Here is a 6,273-nt window from a genome sequence, read left to right on the forward strand (position 1 = left end):
CAGCATGTCCAAATTGATTGGATGTGTATAGATGTGGGCAATTTATGCCATTCATGGTCAAAGCATTTGCTACACACAAACGATTATTCATGCAGATTTATTCGGTATTTGCTATCGAGAAACTTTCAAAGTTCAACCCTTTTGTGTGTTTTTGTGTTGGCTTGACTTGCTAACGAGACAATATGCATGGGCTGACCGACACTGCGAGGTTTTGAGCCAATCATACTCCTGAATCGGAAAAAAAATTACTTTTTCGAGAGTTAAAAGTTCTGCTACAGTGTAGGCCCTATTTATTTTTTATAATGAGAGAACGTGCGGCAATCTCACATCCTTTGATGTTAATCCATCTGTGCCAAACACAAAAATTCCAAGCTCAAATGAAAAAAATTGTAAAATATTGAAGCAATGAACATGATAACACCCATGACATCATGATATTAGACCACTTAAATCAGTCATGGCTTTCGATAGGGACAGATGAAGTTCAGTGGTAACAGTCGAACGAGTTTGTTGAATACGATGCACATGCAGTGAATGTCAGCTAATTTCTTGCTAGTTGATTTTGGGAATTCAATTTCTTGCAGATGCAGTGCAAGAAAACGCAGTTCTCGCTGGCTGATTGAGAGAAAGCAAAATTCTCGCAAAAGTGCGAGATAGTAGGTATTCTAGCATACTTCTCGCTAAAAAGCGAGAAAGTGTCAATTTCTCGCAAATTTCTGAACTAGTGTATGAAAAGCTCAGAAAGTAAGCTCTGCGTGGCAGGGTTTACCGAGTATAGGCCTCCAAGGCTCAACTAAGACTACACTGTCAAATTGATTGTCTTTTATGAATTATCGCCGCTATCTTTATACATTTTCTCGTTGGCCTCCTTGTGTAATCTGTTAGCATTTTATATTTGAAATACCTTGTTGTCACATTTTATTAGTTATCAGAGGCTGAACTGAAATAGAAGACTAGAGGACTATCACATCAATTGTAAGAGAAAAGACAGCCCAATAACAATAAAAAACACTTGCCCGAGACAATGTTACTCGCTTGGAGTAATAGTAAAGTCTACAAAGGCTAAGAATAAAAACAGTTCTCGTGTTCAGCTGGTCACGCACGTACCCGGAAACGTTCCGCCATGCGGGTAAGAATCCTACTGTGACTCCGTGACAATAATGGAGTCACCATACCTATAAATGCAAGCCCAGAGTAAAGACTCTCGAAAGTTTACTGGGTAACTTTGTGGTGAAGATGATAGAAGATCCATTATTAGAACACCTGGCGTAACTGCAAAGCTATATTAAAATTTATATTTTTATTAAGTTTATTAATTGTTATTTTATTAATTTCATTAATTGTCGCTTGGAGAGAGAGAGAGAGAGAGAGAGAGAGAGAGAGAGAGAGAGAGAGAGAGAGAGAGAGAGCAAGTATTTTATCGTTTCGTTGGTTGACAATCGAATGATTGAATGTATACGTAGTATATGGCGAAAGTGAAAACTTTGAAACCTGCACATTTATTTACAATGTCAACATACTTTCTTACCATTGTGAAAAGCTTATATTTTGAAAAAAGTTCGTCGATTGATAACAAAAGCTAGTGAGAGTAATAAAAACATTCAACGTCTTCACTAATCCTTCCTCTAGTATACAGTTGAAATTTCTGTCTTGTTCGAAACAGCAAAGATAAGGACAGTATTTCTACTCATCTGCGTGAACACTGCTCATACAAACACCGAAAACAATAGTTACTATGGTTCTGAGTTATCACTCTGTATGAAAAATGATAAGGCTGCCTTGATTATTGTATTACGTCTGAATATCACCATGCTGACTTTTGTTATATAATGTGTCCTTATTTTTTTTACTTCATTATGGTCCCACCACAATATAATTGATCGATTGATTGATTGATTGATTGTATCTATACTCAAATGTCACAGATGATGGTCTATAAATACATAGTTGCCACCATCCACAATCACTTGCAGTCCATTATATTATACGTTTGATATCGAAGACGTTCCATATCAGCAGTGGGTTTTACATCCCCAGACTTCGTAGGTACTGTAGTCATGGATCAAACATTCTCTACAGCTGTAGCCGCATCCATTGCATCTGTTGCCGAAGTAATGAGTGCCCGTAGCTTGACCAATCACCTTGGAGACCAAGCCCTGGCAGGCTCCACACTGAAACAACATTGCATAAATGCTGGTTAATTAAGCTCGAAGGAAATGTGACAGTCTTTAATCAGTCTTGTATCGGCCTTTGTTTTGCTTCAGTTTAGGTTAGATTACTGAATTAATGTCTTACATATCGATCACAAACAGTCTAAGGCATTGCTGTGTATACACTGGAAAACATTGAGCCTCGAAAAGCAAAACGAAGGACGCTTTGTAAAAGTTGAAAGCAGAGGTGATCACAATATTAACTGTGGCTGAATAAATTCACAGCCATCAAAATTAATTTCAGCGAGTTTCAAAATGATTTAAGTGACGCAAATTGCTCTTTCGAATTTGGTAAAGTATACTAACCACAAATTTAACCACAAACTACATGTCTTGGTAGAAAATTATGGATGAAGTGGAAGGACTAGAAGTTGGAAATAACTCTTTAATACGTTTTTTTACAATTTTCTAACCATATGTCACTAACTTCTGCATCGCCACCGGAGCTCACTTTCAATCAAACTTTCTATTTTGACATGCTTTCATTTTCCCCATAGAAAATAACGTGTATGAAAGTGGGAAATTACACAAGCCTATAGGTATCCAGTACTGGGGCTGGGGAGAGGCAAAGAGAACAGAAAAATACAACGCAAGACCCCTCATGTAGTATCCATCACATTCTTTATTGCTAGCTGACAATGCAATACCCCTTATGTAGTTTCTAGTCAAAGATAATTTTCTAATATATTGCTAACAGACCATGCAATACCCCTTATGTAGTTTCTATTCATCACATTCCAATGTATTGCTCATTGACAGGGGAAAACAAAGTCAAAGATAATTTTCACATATATTTCTCTTGTGTGTTACGCAACAGAGGTACACCGAACCAAGGCTTTTTGATCAGATGGTCATTTTTTGAAAATCAAATGAGGTCTTCCCCTGTGCTGTGTAACAAAAGCATGACACTTCCCATCCCTTGGTAGTTTTCTAAGTACAGATGACACCTTGGATCATTTCGGCCGTAATGTCTAAACGCGATCGCTTATACCAACGGTCATTATTTCACTTTGCAATTCTATGCGAATCTTGTGACTCAATTCACTTGCTGAGAACCTCGCACTTGGATGGTCCACCGAATTCAGTGCGAACTCACTGGAATTGTATCCTTCATTACGACTACACACCTCGGGTCCGTGTCGGCCGAAAAATCGGAAACGGTCGTGAGACATCAGATTCTACAGGTCGTTCCCCCAAACTGCCATTTCTAGCGATTTCGGGCGATCCGCTCGTAATTTTAGGATCATATTCAGACCGACGGCAACAAAATAAGATGCACACGAAGTTGCAAAACCGCAATGTCACTTTAAGCTTGACTAATAGATCAATTTTTAGGAGTAGAGTAAAGGATTAGTCTGTTTCACTTTTGACCGTCGACAACCATTTGCTTGGCTTTACCAGCGATCAGCGCCATTGAGACTGCCCACTATATATGTCTTGCCTTTGTGATACGGCCACTCGCACATAATATATACCGTATAACCTGCTGTGATGAGAAAACCCACAATGGGTACAACGAACAATCGACAGTCATGGCATCGGTTTCATGTGTCTAAACCTTGGTACATGTGTTTACATCGAATGATTTTATTGCCATAGTTTCATAAGACTAAACCTGGTCACATATATGTTCCGCAACCTCTTTAGTAATTTTTCTGACCACAAAAATAGGTAGCCTATCATTGAGAGTAGGAAAATCAGCCTAACAACATAAGATTTTCGAAAGCGAGCGTCGGAGCGCACCACGAATTTGAAAGCATGGAGAATGATACATGAGGTGGCTGGACCAGTGCTGATGAACTTGATTGTTTTTTCACTAATATTGTTAATTACATTTTGACAACACACATGTTGCCTTTTTCAGGTAAAACCTTCGCTTGCTGGATTCAACGGACAGTTTTATCCGATGAGAAGAACCAGTGAGTGTGTTGTTTATACGCAGTTATCAACAAAGGTCAAGTTTATCAGCAATGGTCGACCTGCTTTATCTATCCTTCCCCAGGAAAAATAACAACCACACAGCCTCATAATTGCCTACTGCGTTAACAGAGCTATTCTGTTTAGGCGAAGTGCTTTGAAGAATGCGAATGTACTGACCGTGGGTAACGGTTGTATGCGTCGCCGACGGCGCCGACGGCGAAAACTTTCGCCATCTTCGATCAGAAGACAAAGGACGACAACGATACAGATGACAGCTGTGAACTTCTTCATGTTTACCTCCTTTTTAGAGAAAAAAGACGACAGGTTAGTATCCAATCATTCATGATCATATTAGAATGCTTATTGCTACTGTCCACAATCTTAGGAATTTTCACACTAACAGTGATGAAAATTTGGGGGCAGATTTTTATTCTGTCTGTTATTTATACATCCAAAAGAACACGTAATATTCGAGAAATAATGCATTTTATCGCATCTCAGCAAACGATAAGATAAGGATATGCACAAAACGTTTAACCCATATATTTGTAGCATCATTAGAACGAAGTCTTACCTCAACCTCTTCAGTCACAGGACTAGTGGACTTGTTTCTCCTTGAAGACGATCTTGCCAAGTATACACGGTTTCCAACACAAGGGTGGTATTTGTAGAAAAGCTCGACAGGCTCAACAAAAGACTACTCGCATGCGGAGAGCATCCGGGTACAGTTCCTCCTTTTTGTTACCTGCATTCTCAACAGCAGACCCCCATTATCCGGGTAGTCGTATTCTCATAAAAATAATCATGCCTATAAGGCCAAAGAAAAAAAATTGTGGTGTTCCGATAACCCAACCTACCCTATTTTTGCCTGCCGACCCTAAACTTTTTAGAGCTACGTAAACACGGAAGTAAAAAAGAAAGAAAGAAAGAAAGAAAAAATCCGTAAAATCATGTGTTCGTTACCTGGGCATTTGATTTTTGCTTGAACGAGGACGTCTTTTATGTTTTTATTCCTTTAATGTATGATGTTTTTTTTCTGGAAATGTTGTGGCCAGTGTTTGATCGCCCTGAACCCCTGAAAAATGCATATTAAAAAATAAAAATATTTTGGAAAAAGAATCCCTGCCGACCTACCTACCCTATTTTTGAAAACCATGTTATCGGAACAGCACAATTTTTTTTGTCTAAGGAAATTCTATTCACAGACTTTTATTTCACGGAGGGTGTTGACTTTGTTTGTTTCACATTTCTGAAAATTTCTGAGTTTGTCGTCAACAGCTTTCACCGTCACCTCATTTTCACTCTGTGTGACGATCTGTCTTTTGTCAATACTACGTATGTGCTCTTTCGTAATTTCCTTCGTGCACGTTTTTCTCTCTCTCATTATCGTGATTTGCCGTTTTCTTCGGGTTTTCGTACTAATTCGTTTGTCCTCTCCGTGCCATGGACAAGCACAGCGTAAAATCAAATCTCTGTTTGGCCACAAGCAGAAGCATTTCATGGCGAAAATTGAGCGTTTGAACTAACTATTGTGTTCTGTTAGGATTACTCCGGAGGTATTGCCCACCGGATACTTACTTAACCCTGTCCCTAATTTTTGTATCAACTGTCTAGATAGGAAATGTACGGTGTGACCATTCTGATCACGCCTACACTGTGTGCTGTCCAAAGGACAAAGAGGTTGAAATTTCGGTCTTCTCACCAAAGTAGTGAACACCAAGGATGGAAATGCTATCCTCCTCACCAGAAAAACTTTCGTTAGCATTGTGTAGTTTCTGCTCTTTAAAATGAGCAGACTCAGCCGCATAGTGAGAGCTTTCGGAGCGGCGTAATGGGAAACACAACATATTCAATCCAAAAGTTTGGGTAAAACAAGAAGACTGTGGAAAGTTTGATGACCCGCTCTTGCCTCTCAAGCTTGCCTGTAGTCGGTGTATCTCCTAATACAGCTATACTGGACTCGTCGGTCATTACATTCAATTGTACGTAAATCTTACACACCAATGGCATCTCATCTTCCAACGTGCATGGGCATGCCACTAAATGTTGCATCGGCATCATTTTACAAGTGGTATAGCCACAAACTGATGACGTCAAAGATGTGCGTACTTATGGAAATGAGGTCAAAAGTTTCGTTCTAAAA

General features: G+C 39.2%; 1 long non-coding RNA gene across 1 annotated transcript; it reads right to left on the reverse strand.

Moving 5' to 3' along the window:
• Nucleotides 1-1,480: 1,480 nt before the first annotated feature.
• LOC139145723 (uncharacterized) lies at nt 1,481-4,915 on the reverse strand. The gene is made up of 3 exons (XR_011554995.1): nt 4,705-4,915; nt 4,308-4,430; nt 1,481-2,171 (listed from the first exon to the last, which is right to left on the reverse strand). It is a non-coding gene; the product is annotated as an uncharacterized lncRNA (long non-coding RNA).
• Nucleotides 4,916-6,273: the final 1,358 nt, after the last annotated feature.

The sequence above is a fragment of the Ptychodera flava genome, chromosome 12 (assembly GCF_041260155.1).
Source record: "Ptychodera flava strain L36383 chromosome 12, AS_Pfla_20210202, whole genome shotgun sequence".
Lineage (NCBI taxonomy): Eukaryota > Metazoa > Hemichordata > Enteropneusta > Ptychoderidae > Ptychodera > Ptychodera flava.